Raw genomic sequence first — 20,201 nt, forward strand, 5'->3', positions numbered from 1 at the left:
GAAGGGCCTGAGCTGCTGTCTACAGGCAGAATTTCTTCTGCTTCAGAGCATCCTTTGATCTTAAGGCTTTTCACTGATTCAATCAAGCTCACCCAGATTATCTAGGATAATCTTACTCATTTAAAGAAAACTGATTATGGACTTTAATCACATCTGCAGAATACCTTCACAACCATATCTACATTAGTGTTTGACTGAATAACCAGCGACTGTAGCCTAGCCTGACACATTAAACTGTACATACCTTGTAATACATTTAGATTCCTAAACATAAAACTTACTCCCTTAACCATGTTTAAGTGTACAGTTCTCCCTTTGTCTTTTGAGGTTAAACAAGTCTTCTACAAAGCCCAAATGCTCCTCTAATGTTGACTGGTTTATTATTAAGGCTATGATGACACCTTCCCTTGCTAATCAGCAGAAAGGAAAAACCTGAAATAAATGTTCATAGGCCAAGGCAATAGGCCTTGCAAGGTAAGTGCAGCAGGTGGTCAGGGTTCCCAGGCTTGTGCCTCCACTGGGGGAACATCCAGATGGCAGCTCTCGGCTTGGGGTAGCAGAGGTCAAGAAGCCAACAGGGCCTAAGCAAACCTCTACAAGATTTTGCTGAGGGAAAACATAGGTACTGTACAACTTTCTCTTCCTGCCTTCCCGATCTTTAAATTACTGTCAAGTTCTCAAGTGAGAATCTTGATAATCAACCGAAAGAGAGAACAATCTTCGGCTGGGTGTGGATCACCAGAATGGTAGTTAAGGAAAAGCAATCCCCACCACCCTATCCACTGCAGGCAACAAAGAACTTACTGTCCTGAAGCTTCATCATTAACCAGCCTGGTAACCCCCAGCAATGTCCAAGGCCTACCAAGGTCACATTTTGTACCTTTCACTACTTTACACGTTTTAACAGAAAGGAACTACTTTTTAGAAGGGATTACAAGACTGTTTCCCTAAAACAGCTGCAGAGACAGGAGGATAGAGTCTTGGGGTATTGAAAAGAGGCTCCTTGGACTAGGGGCCCACTCTACTTCAGTGAAAGGAGCCTCCATTCACCTATAGCTATCACCTGTTCAACCGCAACATACCTACAGCTATCATCCACTCCCCTACAACTCTCACCTGCTCACCTACAGCTCTGCTCTGCAGGTCAGAGGCTGACATCAAAAACCATGACAAACTCTGAGGACAGAATGAGTAATTCTACAATCCTAGAAATCCAGTCTACTCCAGTTTGCTCATACCATACAACCTATCCCACTGCACAGATGAGATCTAATGCTTTGCTCTCCTTGAGGTCCACAGTTATTGCTCAAATACCACTGGGAATGACAATGACCCAAAGCAGCCCCCACACAGACAGTGGGCATCTTCAGGAACTTCTCTCCTGCTTTCCAGCCAGAGTCTCAGACCCATCCCAGAAAAGCTGAACCAAACGTCTCCCCCTCTGCTACAGGAGCTTGCCTGGAGTCAAGGGTGTTACAATGTGAGGCTAATTATTGTAGCCTTTTAATATGCTCTCCTCTGAAGCCCTCCCGGGAAGGATAAAATAAAACATTACATAATAATATATGAAATGAATGGTGGACCTGGAACCTTCAGTAATTGTGTGACCTTGGACAAAGCAGTTGACCCGGACTTGCAATCTCATTAACACAGGAGAGAGAGGGGAGAGGCCGTTTCCTTTCCCTTTCCAGGGTGAGAAGGGTCAGGTAAAGCCAGGGAGTTTCAAAGTGGACCCGGGAGAGGCCGCTGCCTTGTGGGAGACACAGCGCCTGGCTATTCTTTATGTACGCCCTACAATTTTTGTTCAGCTGACAATCTCAATTTTATCTGCTGAAGTTGGGGTTTTTTTGCCTTGCTTTAACTATGAACTATGTTATACACACAGAAGGGTATAAGAAGCTTACCTACAGCTCTGCTCTGCAGGTCAGAGGCTGGTGTCAAAAAACAGGACAAACTTTGAGGATGGAATGAGTAAGTCTACAATCCTGGAAATCTGTCCAGTCTACTCCAGGCTGCTCATACCATACAACCTATCCCACTGCACAGATGAGATCTGTGCAGAAGGGTATATATACAACGTTTAGAAACCACTAACAACACGAACACCTGTGTATTTGTCTTTGGCAAAGTCCATTAACAATTCCCAGAAAATAAAAATAAAATCAGAGTGGTAGAACAAAATCTAACCTTCCTTCTTCTTTGGTGCTTAGTCTGGTTTCACTTGCTCATACACAAGCCCCGCACCTGGCCCTTCAGACCAGAGATCCTTCTGGGAAATGGCCCAGCGGACACCCAAGCTCCCCAGCTCTGTGCGGAAGCGCCAAGCACGGTGCCTCAATTCAAGATGGCCGCAGCATCCCGGACAGCAACGCTGCGAACAGTCGCAATCTGAGCCCTGAGCAGCACAGCTGCGCCCAGCCCAGAGAACTCCACCCTCGCCTATCTTCACCCACCTCAGAGACACCTGGTCTTTCAGGTGGGACTTGTGCTATACAGCAGGGGGTCCCCAACCTCCAGGATGTAATAATGCCTGATGATCTGAGGTGGAGATGATGTAATAGTAATAGAAATAAAGTGCATAATAAATACAATGAGCTGGAATCATCCCCAAACCATTCCCTTCCCCCACACACAAGCTGTGGAAAAAATTATCTTCCACAAACCAGTCCCTGGTGCCAAAAATGTTTGGGATCCCTGATGTAGAGCATGAGCTTGCACCCCTCGATTCTTGGATCAAAGCGTAAACCTTTATTCTGCTTCTGAACTGATGTCATTCTTTTGGTGCGAATGACACCAGGCAGGAGAATCATAGTTGGGACCCAACTTGAAAGGCTCAGTAACATATTCACCATTGCTGCTGCTGCTGCTGCTAAGTCGCTTCAGCCGTGTACGACTCTGTGAGACCCCAGAGACGACAGCCCACCATTCGGGAATAGAAATAGAATCTTCCCAGGTGGCTCAGTGGTAAAGAATCTGCCTGCCAAGGCAGGAGAGATGCTGGTTCTATCCCTGGGTCGGGAAGGTCCCCTGGAGTAGGAAATGGCAACCCACTCCAGTATTCTTGCCTGGGAAATCCCACGGACAGAGGAGCCTTTCAGGCTACTGTCTATGGGGTCACAAAAAGCTAGACACAACTGAGAGACTGAGCATGCACAGAAGCAGGCATAGAATCTTACATACCTTAAAATCCCCACTCGACTCCTCCACATCACTTCCTCCTTCTTCCCCTGCTAACCTTACTAGGCTGATTTTGTGTTAATGGTTCTCTCTTTTCTTGTCACCCATGAATGTGTCTCTAAAAAAATAGACTAATTAAATATGCTTTTTGACTTTTATATCAATCCAGTCATACTGTTAGGAGTTGATCTGTGACTTGCATCTTGTGCTCAATTTTATGTTTTTAAGATTCCTTCATGCTTTTGAGGGCAGCTCTTGAGTAGGGCATTCATTTTCACTGCTGTCTCCTATTTCTTCATATATTGAATCAAATAAATCAGAATGTGTGTATTCATTCTTCTGTTGATGGGCATTTGAGTTGTTTCCAGCTTGGAATCACTATCAATGCAGCTATGAACACTCTTGCATGTCTCCTGGCACACATGTGTAAGAGTTTCTTCAGCTAGGAGTGGAATTGCCGGACATAGAGTGTGTGGATGTTCAGGTTTACCAGGTAATACTAAGTAATGCTATCCTGTTAGTCAAAGTGATTGTACCAATTTATATTCCCACTAGCAGTTAATGAGCTCCTTGCAAACAACCTCAACACTCTAAATTATCAACTTTGTTGTTGCTAATTTATTAGTATAAAATGGCTTATCATTGTAGTTTGAATTTGTAATTCTCTGGTAAATAATGAGATTGGGCATCTTTCCATATGATTGTGAGTCATATGTGTGTTCTTCTGTAAAATGCCTTTGCCTACTATTTTGTCATTTGTTTTTATTGCTTCATAAGAATTGTTATATATTCTGTAGTCATATACACTTGAAGCTATATATTGCAAATCTCTATCTGTTGTATCATTTGTTCACTATCTTAAATGTATCTTCTGATAACAAAGTTCTTAAGCTGAACATAGTTGAATTTGCAACAATTTATAGAAGTTTTGATCCGTAATAGGGCCTATCAACTTCTGCAGCTTCTTCAGGATTGTTTGACTATCCTTGGCCTTTAAATTTCTGTGTAAAGTTAAGAATCTTCTAGCCAAGTTCTACCAAAAAATAAGCAAATAAAAACTCCTACTGGAATTTCACTAAATATATAGATCAAAAAATGAAATTGTAAACTCGTTCATTTTTTGATCTATAGATTTAGTGAAATTCCAATGGTACACATGGTGTATATCTGCATGGTTTTAGGACTAAAATATTTCAGTAAAGTTTTAGAGCTTTATCTCTACTTCCGTCTCTTTTATAAATGTATTTACTAAGCACTTAATTTTTTATTGCTAATGTAAGTGGTGTCTTAAATTTGTAGTTTCTAATTACTGCTGGTATATTGAAATACAATTAATTTTTACATTAATTTTATTTGCAGATATCTTGTTGAACTCTTATTAGCCCTAATAATTCATATATATTTTGGAATTTCTACAAATAGTGACATTTGTTTCTTCCTTTCCAATTTTTAGATTTTTCATTTCTTTTTCTTGTCTTACTACCCTAGCTATGAACTCCTATACATTGTTGAACAGGAGTATTAGAAGGGGTATCTCTGCCTTATCCCTTGAATTTAAATTTTTGACGATTAATAATGATGTTTGCTGTAGGTTTTTAAGAGGTTCTTTTCCAGATTAACAAATACCTCTTCCATTTTTAGTTTGCTTTAACTGCATTCCAGAATTTTTAAAACATCATATTCAGTTCTATGTATGTAAATTTCCATTAGACATTTTCTTTGATCTATGAGTTGTTTAAAGTGTGCTTTTCATTGCTAAATATAAGGATGTTTCTCATTATGTTTTGTTATTATTTCTAACTTAATTACATTTGAAATTTATTCATAGGAATTTCCATGAGTGCTTAAAAAGAAGAAATAATCTCCAACTGCAGAGTCCAATGTTCTCCATTTGCCCGTTTTATCAAGTTTATTAATGTGTACTTTAAATCCTCTGTATCTTTACTGATTTTTTAGTTTAGTTCTTACTGTTTAGCTTCCCTGGTGGCTCAGAGGTTAAACCATCTGCCTGCAATGTGGGAGACCCAGGTTCGATCCCTGGGTTGGGAAGATCCCCTGGAAAAGGAAATGGCAACCCACTCCAGTATTCTCGCCGGGAGAATCCCATGAATGGAGGGGCCTGGTAGGCTACAGTCCACGGGGTCGCAAAGAGTTGCACACGACTGAGCGACTTCACTTTCTTTCTTTCTTTCTCTCTTACTGTTTAGTCTGTTAATCTCTGATACAAATGTGTTAAGATCTCCTTCTAGTGCAATAGATCTGTCTGGCTTCCATTTGCATTGTTTGTCATTTGTTTGCTTTATGTATTTTGAGACTCCATGTGTATATATGTAATATATATTATATACATTTTAAATATATATCTTATTACTAATATATATGAGATGGTATTTCATATGTTATATACATCTACATATAGCTATGTATGATATATATATATAAGACATATACCTATGTCTTACAAGTTTAGAATTACTATGTATTTGGGCAAAATTAAGCCTTTTACCATTATATGGTGACATTGCTCATAAAACTGTTTGGCTTAAAGTCTGCTTTTTTTTCTTTTTTTAAAAAATATTTTGGCTGCATAGTTGTGGCATGTGTGTGTCATATGGGATCTTTAGTTCCCCAACCAGGGATTGAACCTGTGTCATCTGCATTAGAAGGTGGATTCTTAGCCATTGGACCACCAGGGAAGTGTCTGGTTTTTTTCTGATATTATTTTTCCATTTTTCTTTTGATTAGTACTTGCTTATTGTGTCTCTTTTCATCCTTTAACTTTCAATATTTCTATATCCTTAGGTTTAAAAAGCATCTCATGTAAATAGCATATGCTAGGTTGTATTTCTTTGTCTGAGTTATTGATTTTTGTCTGTTAACTCAGGACATAAGTCCTGTTGTATTCATAGTAATTACTGATATATTTGAGTTTATTTCTATCATCCTACTATGTGTATATATTTGTCTCTCTTTATTCTTCTCCCATGCCCCATACCTTCTGAATTAAGCAAGATTGCTGTCTGTATTTCATTTGTCTTTTATTCATTTACAATTTATCATATCCATATGCTTTTTGTGGTTTGCCCTAAAAATTATAAAATGTATTTCTAACAATTTAATAATTCTATAATTAATAGTTTAACCCCCTCCTGAAAAAGTCAAGGTCCTTAATTTTTTTCCTTACTTCCAATTATCTGCCCACCTAATCCAGTGCTTATGTCATGTGGTATTTTACTCCTAATATTTTTTTCCCTGAAAATAGGACATTTTAATCATGTTATATGTTAAGATTTATTTAGATTTAAGTTAAGGGTTAGAAGTTATGTTTGATTCTTTTTCAAGTCTATTTGCTTCTTGTTCAAATTTTCAAGGCTTGTTCATATTTTGCATAGTTATTTTACTTGTGTTCAATACATCTAACATCTAATGCTCTGGCTGATCTACTTCTAGTATATGTTTGTTTATTATTATTTCTATTTTTTGCTAGTTCTCTCAATCATAATACTTTGTTTCCTTGTGTGTTTTTGAGTTTGTTAGTTTGTTTGTTTTAACTATAAGCTGCTCATTCTCCTTGGATATCGTCTATGGAAATTCTGAGAGAACTGAGTTGCAGCAGGATTCCTCAGGAATATATTTGTGTTTATGCAGCTGGTCATGTCAGATATTACCAAACTGAGAACATGTTAAATGTTCACACCTAGATATTTAGGGCTGCACATGTGGAATGAATTTGAACTGCAAATTCAAGAGAGAGTCAGTTTATGCCTGGTCCAAGTGATTATCGTGGTTGAGACCAACAACTTTTCTTGCTTCTCTTTCTGTGTTCACCATAAAACATTTCTAATCTTTAGGGATTTCAGCTTTATTTAAGGATCTCTTATGATGCACCCTACTTTGATCAAGCTCTGGACTTAAAACTCTCCATCCCATCCCCATCAACCTCCAAAGCAGAAGACCAAGGTGCCAGCATCTGGCAGAAACTTCCAGGGTGGAGGCAAGCTTTGGAATTCATTTACCTCTCTGAGTTCTTGGTTTCAGTTTGTTTGGGAGCTAAGAGGATTTCTTACCTCCATGTCAGCTCAGAGAGGCATTTTTAAAGATTTTTTAAAAATATACTTTATTCAATACTTCAGTTGTTTGGGGTGGGGGGGGAATTATTCTGGCTATCTAATTTACTCTATTGCTGGAAACAGAAATGATCAAGCTGGTTTATTTTTAGCCAAGGCTAATTTACAGATCAGTCTGCACCTGTGAACCTGAACCAATTTGCATGAATGTGCCTTCCTTTTCCAGCTAAAAAGAATTTCCAAAGATGATAACCAATGGACTTTTGTTGGAGAAAAACAAATAGCATGCCAGTCTGGACTGATGTTGAAGCTGAAACTCCAATACTTTGGCCACCTGATGTGAAGAGCTGACTCATTGGAAAAGACCCTGATGCTGGGCAAGATTGAAGGCAGGAGGAGAAGGGGACGACAGAGGATGAGATGGTTGGATGGCATCACCGACTCGATGGACATGGGTTTGGGTGGACTCCAGGAGTTGGTGATGGACAGGGAGGCCTGGCATGCTGCGGTTCATGGGGTCGCAAAGAGTCAGACGACTGAGTGACTGAACTGAACTGAACTACCTCTCGAAGAGGCTCCCAGAAATAACAATGCTATCCTACACCTGAAACTATCATGTCAAATGTGTTAATAATTACAATAGCTAGTGTCCTTCAGGGTAGGCTGATTATCATTTGCAGAACTCTAGGTAATGATATGTATTACCTCAGCCTTCACAATAACCATCTGCAGGAGACATTATCGTTAGTTCCATTTTACAGATAAGGAAACTGAAGAGCGGAATGGTTAAGTAATTTGCCCAAAGAATGTGGTGGAAGTGGGAGGTGCTTGGGTTCCGGAACACATGCCCCTAGCCTTACCAGCTCTGTTAGAAGATAAACAATCAGTGAAAAACTAGCTTCCTAAAAAATACAGCCCATATCAGATTATTCAGGAGGACTGAATAATCTAATATTATTCAGGGGGATTGAATAATCTAATATGATTCCTTTACAACATGGTCCTTAATTGAGCAGCCCATCAGAAATACTCAGGGAATGTTTAGACATTCTAATCTGGTTGGTATGGGGTGGGGCCTCGACCTCTTTATTTTGTCAAGTCTCCGCAGACAGTTCTGGTGAACACCTTTGATTAGAACCAAACCTGTGGGACTCAACCAGGGCCACCACCCTGGATAGCCTCTTTTCTCCCTTTGTTCACATGTAAGAACACTTTACTAGGTCTCAACTTCCCAGAAAAAAATGGGCCTTTGGCAGCAAAGAGAGTTGTCATCTTACTAGTCACCATCTGTATGTCCTTAGGCAGTCAAGACTCAGATTTCTGAGTGGGCATTGAATAAACCCTGTCTCTTTGGGGTTAGCACTGTGTAGCAATGGATCAGGCCTGGGGGAGGGGCAGCTCTGGCTTAAACCCAGGAACGGGGATTATTTATGTATTTCATGTATCCATCCCTCCTTGCCTGTGGATATTTGGGAGTGAGAGTCACTGTGGAATGCTACACCTAAGTGATCCTGGATGATCTCCAACACATTTCCCTCGCTGACAGTCCATCTTCTCTCCTTCCTAGTTAAGTGCTTGAGAAACGTGAGAAGTACAATTTAACTTGGGAAGAGTCACTAAGGGACAAAGTCCTAAAAAAGAAGGAGAGGCTCAGATTGAGAATGCCACCCACCTCCACACACACACACAACACCCTTCTGTCAAGGCTTCTGAAGCCATCTGGGCAGAAAGAAACTGCTTTTAAGGAATTTGGCTCTGTTGGGCCTGCATATACAATTCCAACACAGATGTTCCTTGGCAACCAGGCACCTGGCTTCTCTGGGACAACATGGCAACAATCCTCACTCCCTAGCTGGTTCTAGGCCCAGGTCTGCATCACCAACTTAGTCCTTCCATTCAGCACTTCCGGCCTGAGCCCTTCCAGCTGTACTGGGTCCCTCCCAGGAGGTAAGTGAATACTTCACCGCAGGGCCGAGCCTGGAGACCCTACTCAGTGCTCCCTGCTGTGTGCTTTGTAGGGCTTCACGGCTCTGCCCTGCACTCACAGTCTTCCCAGCACTCAGAGGTGATGGGCAAAAGCCACTCCATGTGCAAATAGAAAGGTGCCAGGGGGATGGGCTGGGCTTTCTGAGGAGTGTTGACCAGCCATAGGCCCTGGTTCATAATGCAACTTCATCCACTTCAGGCAGGACTCCCCTGAGAGGTGACTGGGTTCACCTGCTAGCCCTGAGTCTGTGTCAGGATCAGCAACGAGGCCTGGCCATATCCCCTGGCCACTTATGCTTCCTGTGGCTGCAGCTGTAGAGCCCAGGTGAGGCCTCAGACAGGTATCAGTTCTTAAGGAGCTGGTTCTGCTCTGCTGGGTGTTCTGCTCTTACTTGGGTAAGGCCCAAGTTCTGCTGTGCTGGGTGTTTCCTTAGAAAGGCCTCTGGATGGGAGGTTGGAGGGGAAAGTGGCAGAGGGAATGAGGCCATGAAGACCTGGTTCTGTGTTAAGTGAGCTAATGTGCTCAGGGCATTACCTGCAGCATTGTGAGCGCTCATTACCTCTCTGTTGTTACTGCAGACTGCTAGGCAGTGTGACAGATCTCCCAGACACTCTACATAGACTCTCCATGAGTCCTAATCAAGTTCCTGCAGGGCAGGTATTAAATTAGAAATTCAGAGAGGTTAAGTAACTTGACCAATATCACACAGCCTATGACAGAGTCTGAGTTCAAATACAAATGAGTCCAGCTCCAAAACTGGGCTCTTTCCTACTTCTAGTCTGTCATATCTCCCTTATACAATGGCAAATTTATCAACACATTTGTTTCTTAAAATGACTAATAAAGCATTTTTTAAAGAACTAATAAGAGCTACATGGGCGGGGGGCGGGGGGGAGTCCAAATACCAATCATTACAATCAATGTGGTTATTGTGTTTGAGCTTAAAACTGCTCTGGCCTCTTGGAAACTCAAAGACGGAAATAAAATAGGTGAAGTTTGTCTTCCTGGGCCCTCCTTTTCTGATGATTCTTGCTCTCACAACCCCAACATCTACTTTTATCCTTTTTGCAGAAGAATTCTAGTATACAGTTCTTGATCACCACCCAGAGCAGCATCCCATGTCATTTTTCATCCCTTGTCCCTACAGCCTGCCGGACATCTGTGATCATTTTCTCCTTCATTCTATGTGAGCATAAAAGTCAGAGAATAAGTCACAGGCAGCAAAGAACTGATCTTGGAGCACAGGTAATTACAGGGCAGACACCAATGAAGGGACAAATTTGAGCTTCAGACAGGAAGGGCCGTAGGCATAGGGTAGTAGGCATGTCTCCAGTGCAGGGAGCATCTCCCCTGGGTGGCAGGGGTGTAAGGGATAATTCAGAGTGGAAATATCTTTGGGGACCCTACATATTGTACCCTAGAGTCCCTGACTGCTCTACCATGGATTGGGCTGCTCATTCTCTTAACAAGGAAGTACAAGGTTAAGCAACTTTCACTAAGTAATCCTGGAAGAACAGAACTTCTTCCCTGAACATGTGTCTATTTCCTACTATTCTGGTGTGTGGAGCAAAGGCAGCTAATGAAATCCTATTACTAAGATGGAGCAGGTCAGTTCATTCTTCCCAATTCCTGGAGACTGAAGGTATTCTGAGAATTCACACGTGCACCAAGCATTTACTGTAGACTGAATCACTAGGTCTCCCACTATTATCAGCACCATTTCACAAAGGTAGTGGATACTACTGAGCTTTTGTGTCGGTTCTTTTGATTTTGCGGAACAAAGGGAGAAATGCTCTTTGGTAGCAGTACCATGGAGTGATACAGAAGGTAGAGTTTCAAGGGGTATCAGTCAGGGCTCTCTAGAGAAAGAGAAGCAAGAGTTGATACTGCCATCTTACAGCAGAATTTCTTCTCGAGGAAACCTCAACTTGTGCTCTTAAGGTCTTCAACTGGTTGACTGAAACTTAACCACACTATTGAGACAGAACCCCCTTAACTTAAATTCAGCTGATTTTAAATGTTAACCACATTTACAAAATATCTTCACAGCAAAACCTGGATCAGAAATTGATTAAATACCCAGGTAGTATAGCCTAGCCAAGTTGGCATAAACCAACCTTCATACATGCATACTCAGGAACAGGGGCCATCATGACTCATGGAGCCAAGAAGGAGGGACTGTCTAGATCTACTAGCACCCAGACATCAATGTGATTCAGCCACCTCATCGTAACTCTTCTATCCCCAGGTAGCAAATTCTTTTGAACATTTGGTTAAGATTTCCAAGAGAGAAAATCTGTTTATTGAGGCCACTTTTACATAGCAGGCTACATTAAGGCCATAGCAGGCTATGTGATGGAGAAGGCAATGGCACCCCACTCCAGTACTCTTGCCTGGAAAATACCATGGATGGAGGAGCCTGGTAGGCTGCAGTCCATGGGGTCGCTAAGAGTCGGACACGACTGAGCGACTTCACTTTCACTTTTCACTTTCATGCATTGGAGAAGGAAATGGCAACCCACTCCAGTGTTCTTGCCTGGAGAATCCCAGGGACAGGGGAGCCTGGTGGGCTGCCGTCTCTGGGGTCGCACAGAGTCGGACACGACTGAATCGACTTAGCAGCAGTAGCAGGCTATGTGAAGACTGGTTGTCCTGGAGTCAGGCAACCTCCCATGACTGAGGCAGTGGTTTCTCCTGTGAAAGACCAGCTAAAAGCTCCATTTCAGAGCAGGTGGCTGTGGGCCATGGAGTTTCTGCTCCAGAGAATGTGGAACATGGCAAGCCCCTGACTGTACATGTGCAACACACCCTTCTGTCTTCACAGTTCCAGCCCCATGTATCCGACTCATCACACACACACAGCTGCACACAACTCATCTGCTCCCAGCAAGGAGACCACCAAAGGCATGCACCCTGCAGGTATGACCAGGTCATACATTCACTTATTAAGCTATTTTTCAGTGTTAAACCCATGATCTCCTGACAATACTCAATCCTCTTGTGTTCCCTCTGCTATCCTTTCTAGGGATTACTCCTCATCATTTTGCAAACTCAGGGCAAATAATGAATGTAATCACCACCAACACACCTGATAAATATGGTGGGAGGGAAAACAGAACACTGTTAACAATAGCTAAAATAATAACATCCATCTTGTTTTTAAAAAATGTTGGAGGAAAATGGGGTAAAATCTCTCAATTTTCAGATATGTTATTAAAGAGGGGAGTGTATACCTGAAAAAGAGGTAGGGACCATGCCTTTAATTCTACAATTGATCCTGAGGCTGTAACTAACATCTATTTCTCCCCTCTTCTAAGTTTCTTTCAGTTTTTTCCCAATGGGGTGACTCTAGCTTTTGCTATCAGGAGATGTTTTGGCTGCAAATAATAGAAAATCCAGCTAACAGTGGCTTAAATAAACAGGGATTCATTTTTCTCACATAACAAGAAATTGAAACCAATTTCTGGGGTTGGTTTAGCTACAGGGTCGGATCTCTGGGTCCCACCTCCATTCCACTCTTGCTTTGCCTCACGATCAGAAGATGTCACCATGGACATCCTGGCCACGTTCACGGCAGGAAATCTAGAGAGGGATTGAGACCAGCTACAACTGGACTTTTCATCAGCAAAGCCAAAGCTTTCCTTTGAACTTCCAGCAATGTTTTTTCCATCTTCTTGGCCAGAACCACAACACAGGATCACTTCTAATACACTGAAGACTGCAAAATCAAATATCTAGCAAGGGGGAAGAGGAGGGTCATAACTGAATTAAAGCAAATGTGATTCTTTAGCTGGGTCATGGCAGATTACCTTCCTTTAGTCAAGATGAGCATGAAAGGTGGGAAATGGATCACTGGCACACCTGCTAATCCCTATAATCTGCCTCCGGTTCAATAGTTGGACCTCCCCTGGTAGTCAGCATCAAGTTCCTTTGCCAACACCCTGTAGCCTCAGCAGTTGGCACATCTCCAGTTCTCCAGTGGCAGTTCTTGGTCTGTAGGACTTTATCGTGTCTCTCAGTGGAAGTATCTCTCCACTGGCTAGGGAAACTTGCAGGCCAGCAGAGTCCAGCTGCAAGGTGAGACTGTGCTGTTAGGTGTGAGCATGAGCAACAGCCCCATCGCCAGCTGGGGATTCATAGCTCTTCCCCCTGCCTGTGGGAAAAGATGGCATCATATAAAAGAAGTTAAAATTGTTAATGAATTCACAGTGGCTTTCTCTCATCACCTATTTTCTCAACCAATCATTACCAAGCAAGAGTTACATGAGTATCCCTGAAATGGTTTTGACTTCTCAAAAAAGGATTCCTCACAACTGAAGAAAGATGAAGCCTCGCTGATCCAGTGGGGAGATGACCAGGAGTCAGGACACTTCTGTGCTAAGCCTGGCTCTGCAGCTAGCTAACCTGCTGCACAACTCTAGAGAAACTACCTCCCCTCTCTGGACTGCTGTTGTACACACTGTAAGATCAGCAGATTGGACTAGAAAAGTCACCAAGGTCCTTCCAGCTTGCAACATTTTCTACTAATTCACTGGCATCTTGGGATTCTAAAATCCTAAGATCTGATTACTTTCAGGGTTAAACATTCTTGCTTTTCTTAGTTGGCCTTTATTTTAGACACCAAAGATAGATATTTTCTCACTTCCCCTAAAGCAAAGGCTTTCTCTCTAAACTAACTGTCTAGAATGTAAGAGTAGCATGTGAAAAGCCTCCCAGTGGTCATCGGTCCCACTGTATTATTCACAACTTATATTTTCAAAAAGAAGAAAAGAAAGGAAGGATGAATTCAGTTTCAGAAATCTTAAATCTCCCCAAAAGAAAAAGAAAGCCAGTTGACACTGTCTGGCTATTACTGGGGCCTTATACCTTCTAGCCTAATTGCCAATGCATCAAAAGTATCACAAGGTTCTAACAGAATTCATTAATGCCAAAGTTCATTTATTCACACATGGTACAAAAATGATGATGTTCTATGGCAAAATAAATCTTCACTTTAAAAATAAGTGTCAAAGCTGTTTGAAGATTTTTTTTTAATTAATTGTTTGGGTTTTATGCCCCTCGTTCTTACCCATGTGTGATTACATGGTATGCTACAGAAAACACAGAGCTGGGGATCAGTGGTCAGAAATCTTTGGCTGCACTAATTGTGTGATCCTCACCAAGTCCTTTTACACTCATTAGCTTTAAAATAGAAATTATAATAATTAACCTTCAAGGGCTTTTGTGAGAATAAAATCACACCATAAGAAATATGGTAATGTGTGCCAAAGTTTTTATAAACCATAAAATAAGAGTAAAATTAAAAACTCCTTATGAGCTAACATAGAAATAATAAAAAAGAATAGTTTGTAGAATATGTGATTTGTGATTTATAATTTTGTTTGAAGTTTAAAAAATCCTCTACATCTGAGTTTTTTAAAGATATATTTGCCAAAATTCAAAGCAGTTAAACTCACATAAATATACACACACCCATACATACACATACTGCTTTAGTAGATTTTAGAAATTTGTGTTCATTTACTCAGAAAATAAAGAAAAAAATTCTTTTCATTACCTTAATTGCAATTATTGTTTTACAGGTATATATATGTCAAAACATCAAATTACACACTTATAAATGTGTACAGTTTATTATGTATCAATTATACCTTAACAAAACTATAAAAATATACTGATTCTAGAAGGTCATTTCCCTGTATGTTCCTTCATTTCTAGAAACTTTCTGAGGGACCATCTATAGTACTGAGCTATTTCCATTTGGAGTTGACCTAGGGCCAAGACCTCACCACCACCTCTGGCAGTCATGAGGGAGAAAAGGAGGATGGGGACTCTGGAAGAACATTTGTTCCTGGCAGGAACCCAGCTGTGACCTAGCAGGTGGGGGTAGAATGGGCCACTGCCCACCTCTGAAATTTCTCACCCAAATGCTCAGCTTGTCTTTTTCTGGTAATTCAGCACCAAAGATCAGGCTGTCAGCATATTCCTTAGGGGAATAAACAGATGGGGGCAGGGTGAGGGGATGTAGGGGAGTGTTAGCAGGGCCTGAGTGGAGTTTGAGATAGAAGAGAGAAAAGTCTCTATAGCACTGTTTATAATAGCCAGGACATGGAAGTAACCTAAAAATAGCCATCAACATAGGAGTGGATTAAGAAGATGTGGTATATATACACAATGGAATATTACTCAGCCATAAAAAATAGCAAAATAATGCAATTTTCAGCAACATAGATGGACCTGGAGACTGTCATACTGAGTGAAGAAAGCCAGACAAATTTCATATGATCACAAATGCAGAATCTGAAACAAATGGTACAAATGAACTGATGTACAAAACAAAGAGTTATAGATGTAGAAAATAAGCTTATGGTTTTCAGCAGGTAAGTAGGAGAGAGAGAAATTGGGAGACTGAAGTTGTCATATACACACTACTATATATAGAATAGATAACTAATAAGGACCTACCATGTAGCACAGGGATCTCTACTGAGTACTTTGTAGTGGTCTATATGGGAAAAGAATCTAAAAAAGAATGGATTCACTTTCCTGTACACCTGAAACTAACACAGCATTGTAAATCAACTATACTCCAATGACTGGTACGGACCCCTGTCTCCTAGCATCTGCCCCCTTGTCCTGATGTCTGGCTGCAAGGCATGTGCTGGGAAGCCAAACCCAGGACAGATTTTACTGAAAGTCATTTTTACCCAGCACAGAGATCTCTAAACAGATAGACTATTTCAGGCTTAATAGAGAAGAAATCTACTTCTGCTTCATTGACTACGCTAAAGCCTTTGACTGCATGGATCACAATAAACTATGAAAAATTCTTAAACAGAGATAGGAATACCAGACCACTTACCTGCCTCCTGAGAAACCTGTATGCAGGTCAAGAAGCAACAGTTAGAACCAGACATGTAACAATAGATTGGTAAAATTGGGAAAGGAGTACATCAAGGCTGTATATTGTCACTCTGCTTATTTAACTTATATGCAGAGTACATCATGCAAAATGCCAGGCTGGATGAAGCACAAGCTGGAGTCAAGATTGCTGGGAGAAATATCAATAACCTCAGATATGCAGATGACACCACATTTAAGGCAGAAAGCCAAGAGGAACTAAAAAGCCTCTTGATGAAAGTGAGAGAGGAGAGTGAGAAAGTTGGCTTAAAACTCAACATTCAAAAAAAAAGAAGATCATGGCATCCAGTACCATCATTCATGGCAAATAGATGGAGAAACAATGACAGATTTTATTTTCCTGAGTTCCAAAATCATTGCAGATGGTGACTGCAGCCATAAAATTAAAAGTCACTTGCTCCTTGGAAGAAAAGTTATGACCAAACCTAGATAGCATATGAAAAAGCAGAGACATTACTTTGCTAACAAAGGTCCGTCTAGTCAAAACTATGGTTTTTCCAGTAGTCATGTATGGATGTGAGAGTTGAACTATAAAGAAAGCTGAGCACCGAAGAATTGATGCTTTTTTTTAAAATATAAATTTATTTATTTTAATTGGAGGTTAATTACTCTACAATATTGTATTGGTTTTTCCATACATCAACATGAATCTGCCACGGGTGTACACGTGTTCCCCATCCTGAACCCCGCCACCCTCCTCCCTCCCTGTACCCTCTGGGTCGTCCCAGTGCACCAGCCCCAAGCATCCAGTATCATGCATTGAACCTGGACTGGCGATTCATTTCATATATGATATTATACATGTTTCAATGCCATTCTCCCAAATCATCCCACCCTCTCCCTCTCCCACAGAGTCCAAAAGACTGTTCTATACATCTGTGTCTCTTTTGCTGTCTCACACACAAGGTTATCATTACCATCTTTCTAAATTCCATATATATATGTTAGTATACTGTATTGGTGTTTTTCTTTCTGGCTTACTTCACTCTGTATAATAGGCTTTTTAACTGTGGTGTTGGAGAAAACTCTTGAGAGTCCCTTTGACTGCAAGGAGATCAAACCAGTCCATCCTAAAGGAAATCAGTCCTGAATATTCATTGGAAGGACTGATGCTGAAGCTGAAACTCCAATACTTTGGCTACCTGGTGCAAAGAGCTGACTCGTTAGAAAAGACCCTGATGCTGGGAAAGATTGAAGGCAGGAGGAGAATGGGACTACAGAGGATGAGATGGTTAGAAGGCATCATTGACTCAATAGACACGAGCAAGCTCCGGGAGATAATGAAGGACAGGGAGAACTGGCATGCTGCACTGCCTGGGTTGCAGAGAGTCAGACACGACTGAGCAACTGAACAACAGAGAAGAGATGACATAGGACATTTGCAAGGTGATGGGAAGTCTAGGCAGGGATGGTCAAGAGAAGGCTATTCTGCCCACAATGAGTTCATTGAACAGCAGTTAATGATTAATTCTTGGACTTAAAGGTTTTGACTTTCATACAAAGTAAATTCTTCTAGGAATATAATGTTCAGATAACATTTCTGTTTTCAGATAGGCTTGATAAGGATCAGAAAGCCCTAGCAGTGGTTCTCAGGATTATCTACCCATTGAAAATGACCTGATTATCTGATACCTGCATCACTGATACCTGGATCTCATCTCCACAGATTCTTATTTAGTTGGTCTGGGCTGCAGTCTAGGGCATAGGGATTATTTTTAAGTCCCCCAGGTGACCCCAATGCCCAGTCAAGGCTGAGAACCTTCTCCCTGGGCAATGTACACACATCTGGCTGATAACCCCCTAAATCAGAATTTCCAAACTTTTTGGCACTGGGGACCTGTTTTGTGGAAGATAATTTTCCCACAGACCTGACAGAGGACAGGGGATGGTTTGGGGATGATTCAAATGCACTGCATTTATTGTGCACTTCATTTCTATTATTATTACATCAGCTCACCTCGAATCATCAGGCATTATATCACAGAGGTTGGGGACCCCTACTCTAAATCCCCCCAGAGGCATGGTGAACATACAGATGTGGGGACCCACCTCAGACCCTCTGTTCAGGACTTCTGGTAGTTTCTCAGGAAGCCCTTGATTTGTCCTGGTACTAATGCCGCCAAGAAAGTACTTACATCCACTGCTGGCCACTCTGATCTCACCCACAGAATAAGGCCAAAAGCAGTGCTTCTCATTGTGCATTCACATTACCCAAGGATCTTGTTAAATACAGATTCTGATCAATATGGAAGAGGACTGAAATTCTGCATTTTAACTAGCTCCCACCTGATGCCCAAGCCACTTGTCTGTGGACCACATTTTAAGGATAATAGCCAGGTGCTGCTGTTAAGTCGCTAAGTCACGTCTGACTCTTGCAATCCCATGGACTGTAGCCCCTGTCAGGCTCCTCTGTCCATGGGATTTCCCAGGCAAGAATGCCAGAGTGGGTTGCCATTTCCTTCGCCAAGGGATCTTCACAACCCAGAAATCAAACACGAACCTCCTGCTTGACAGGCAGATTCTTTACCACTGAGCCACCAGGGAAGCCGTGATGTCTGGGAAATTCTGATTCAGTTGGTCTGGAGTAGAGCTTGGGGTACACTGGGACTGTTTGAAAAGCTCCCCAGGCTATTCTTAGGTGCAGCCAGAGTTAAGAACTGCAAATAATCAAAAACGAAAAGTGATTTTAAAGGGATACCAGCTTCAGGATTTTGGCAAAGTTCAATGCTTTAAACTTATAACAGAAACAAAAAATGTTAAAGGTATATATAATTTCTCTGCAGAGAGTGGATCTTGGGGAAGAGTGTTTCGTTTGTTGAAAAAAATGGTAAAAATGCAGAAGCTAGTGGTCAAAAGGGAACTCCTTCTACATAAAATGATCCCAATACTGGGTGACATCTGGAGAGAGAGAAAAAGTAGCTGCTGTGAGGCTGGAACTTAGATGAGAGGAAGAAACGTCTCAAGAGCTTTAAGGAAGTTTCACTGTGTGTAGGCCACATTTCCTCCTTCTTCAGTGTCCTCGAGAAACCCTGAACGAACACCTAGTCCAAACGCCAGACTGCAGTGGGTTTTGCTCAGGTTTGGGCTGCATCACTCCGTCTAATAGGGTCTCATACCACATCTATATGGAAAGTACTGTCACTACCTGTGTATCACAGATGAGGAAACTGAGGATTGAAGGTCAGTCATCTGCCCCAAGTCTTGCAGCTGCCATACAGAGCCAGAGCTGAGACCTGAGTCCAGTGGCTCAACCGCAGAGCCCAGGCCTCCGGAGTGATCTGCATGAGAAAAGGCCTCCAGGCAGAGAAAATACGGAGCTGGATGCAGGAATGGTGGTTTTGCTGCAAGTGGGAAGTCTACCAGCTCAGCTCTGGCCTGTCACTCAGACCACACCCCAGGCCTGAAGACCAGGGAAAGAGGAGTCGGGGAGAGGAGGATGGGAGTGAACAGTGAGAGAGCTTTTTCTTCAGGAATATCTGGGCAGAGGTGGGTTCACAAGACAGCCTGCCTTGAGATCCAAATAACAGTGAAACACAAAGGTAGGCCAGAAAATCGCCCCACTTTGGCAGGAAACACAGCTTCAAGAGCTCTGTGGAGCACCACCTTCATTCAGCAAAGCATTTACTCAGCACCTACTTTGTGCCAGCATTGAGCATTCAGTGAGGACCAATCCCAGTGCTTGAATAAGGGCACTTTTCCCTAGATGGGACCCTCACCAATCCTTGTGCCTGGCTTACCCCGGTCAGAGGTGCCCCCTAGGTTGTTCTGGCTACCCTCACATCTTGAACTTCACTCATTTCACCAGAGAAAAATTATTTCTAACCTCCTTTATGCTTCACGTTTTCTGGAAGCCAAAGACGAGAGGAAAGTGTCCATAAGATTTAAACAATGGCCCAGTGGCTGGGAAGAAGTCTCTCTCTTGCTCCTTTAGGAATGCACAAGCGTAATATAATCCACAAATCAACAACAGCCTTATTACAAGAGTTTCAAGGGTTATTTCTTCAGTTGTTCACCAATATAAGTTTGCATATCATGCCAAAGTGCAATTC

This window comes from Bison bison, unplaced genomic scaffold (assembly GCF_000754665.1).
Source record: "Bison bison bison isolate TAMUID 2011002044 unplaced genomic scaffold, Bison_UMD1.0 scf7180017864066, whole genome shotgun sequence".
Classification (NCBI taxonomy): domain Eukaryota; kingdom Metazoa; phylum Chordata; class Mammalia; order Artiodactyla; family Bovidae; genus Bison; species Bison bison.